This window comes from Apodemus sylvaticus, chromosome X (assembly GCF_947179515.1).
Source record: "Apodemus sylvaticus chromosome X, mApoSyl1.1, whole genome shotgun sequence".
Lineage (NCBI taxonomy): Eukaryota > Metazoa > Chordata > Mammalia > Rodentia > Muridae > Apodemus > Apodemus sylvaticus.
Window position 1 is genome coordinate 37,978,081 of NC_067495.1, and position 2,564 is coordinate 37,980,644.

Sequence of the window (2,564 nt, forward strand, 5' to 3'; positions counted from 1 at the left end):
GAACTCTTTATAATGAGACTCTCCTCTGTCCTGTGCCCATTCCCCTTAGAGCCTGTTCAATGCTAACTGCAGAAGAGGAAGCAAAGGGCCCAGGGAAGCATGCACATTCGTGTCAGGGATCATGGAAGTCAGGAGAGGACATGGCTGTGGTAAAGTGCTCGTCTAGCGTGCATGAACCACTGGGATTGATTCGCAGAATCACATAAACAGGGCAGTGAAGTTCATTGAGGGTGGGGAATTAGTTCAAGTCATCCTCCCAGAGACTTTTGGGGACAGCCTCGGCTCTGTAAAACATTGTCTCAGAGGAAGGAGAGAAGGCAGCAACACTAATATCTGCTGGAGAGATGGCTTAGAGCTTACTGTCTACTTTTCCAGAGGACCTGGGTATGATTCCCAGAACCCACAGATGGCTCACAACCATCTATATGTAACTCTATATTCAGAGAATCTGACACTCTCTTCTAGTCTCAACAGGCTTTGTATACATGTGGCGCACAGGCATGCAGGCAGCAAAGCACTCATACACATAAAAATAAAGTAAAATTAAAAATAGTTTAGATGTGAAAGAGGGATAACAACAACAACAACAATAATAATAATAACAATAAGCCACCACTGCCGTTGCTACCAGCCACTAGAGTAATGGCCACCACCAGGCCTAATGACAGAGTTCTGTAATCTCAGACTATGTAAAAGTCTGAAGCAGATGCATTATAAGTTCAGAGCCTGCCTGGGCAATTGACTGAGAATGTGTTTGGAAACAAAAGTATACAAAAAACTCTGGCAAGATGGCTCAGCTGGTAAAAGGCACTTGCCATTAAGCTTGATAACCTGAATCTGATCCTTTGTCCCCACAGGAGTGAACCAACTCTCAAAATTAGTTCTCTAATTTACATACATGAACCCCATTGTGCACACATACAATATAATAAATGTCCAAAATGGAGATTATATGCATTCCCTTTAGCTAGTGCTCTTTCTCTCTCCCTTCTTTTTCTCCCTGAGATAGGTTCTAGTTCCCTAGCCCAACATTTCCTGCAACTCTTGATCAGCCTGCCTCCACAGCCCATGTGCTAAGGTTGCATGGCTGTGCCTTAGGCACTGGCCCTTGCTCTTCTCCCAGAATCTAGTGCTATCACCAAAAAGAGGGAATTTGCTTTCCAAAGACACCTGCTACTCCGTTTCTACTATGGTTTTGTTCCTTTGTTTTATTTAAAGATAACACACACACACACACACATACACGTGCACTCACATACAGACATGCACATGCATTCATACACAAATATTGCAATATATTTGGGGCTAGAGTGTATAAGCCAGTGACAGAGCACTTGCTTAGCCTGGATGGAGCCCAGGAGAAAAGGACATTATAATGTTTACCTTGATAGCTGTATTTTTGGTACTTCTTTCTATTTCTGTTCTGTTGTATAATAGTTATGCTATATCAAAGATATAGTGGTAAATAGAAAATTTTACTTATTTTTTAGATAGGGTATCATTGTGTATCATAGGCTGGCTCAGAACTCACTATGTGGACAGGTTAACCTCAAACAGTAATCTGTTTGCCTCTGCCTCTGAAGTGTTGCAACTAAAGGTGTGTGCCACCACACTAGGACACAGAGCTCCATTTAAAAAATAATATGTTATTTGCATATATTTGTATGTGCATGACTGTGGACAACAGACAAGCGTTTTCAGGAATCAGTTCTTTTCTGTTCAAGCCTTTACTGGATGGGTCATCCCCCAGGCCCATTTTTATTTCCTATCCATTGCTAATGTAGTTATTTCTTATAAAAGTAAGTTTAAGGCTTCTTTGGGGACTGAAAAGATGGCTCAGCTGCTAAGATCAAGTATTGTTTTTGCAGAGGTGGCTTTTTTTTTTTTTTTTTTTTTTTTTTGGTTTTTTGGATTTGGTTGTTTCAAGACATGGCTTCTCTGTATAGCCTTGGCTGTCCTGGAACTCACTCTATAGACCAGGCTGGCCTCGAACTTACAGATCTGCCTGCTTCTGCCTCTCAAGTGCTAGGATCAAAGGCGTGCACCACCACTGCCCTGCTCTTGCAGAGGTTTTATTCTAACACCTACATGGACAGCTCACAAGGGCCTATAAGTTCAGCTTCAGGGATTCAACACCCACTTCTGGCCTCCACTGGCATTCACATTCATGTGCAGAGACACATGGACACATACTTTAAAAACTAAACAAACCTTTTAAAAAGGTATATCTATTTATCTATATCTATCATCAATCCTTTATCTCGCCTGGGTTTTACAACTGTTTTCTCTGTTTCTGGCTTGTCTTTCATTGTTCTCAGTATGTTTTACAGACTTCCATAGTTTTAATGAAATCCAACTCACTTTTTCCTTTCATGCTTTTGGTATTCTCAAGCCACCACTGTTGAGAAAAGAACAGTCTCAGTGCTGCACAAAGAAACAGACGAACAAATGAAAGCAATTCAAGAAGTCAATTTCTTTTTGTAAAAAGTGTTTACCAAGACTTAAGGCGCTCGCGCGCACAGACACACAGACACACAGACACAGTGCACCTTATTCCTCTTTCC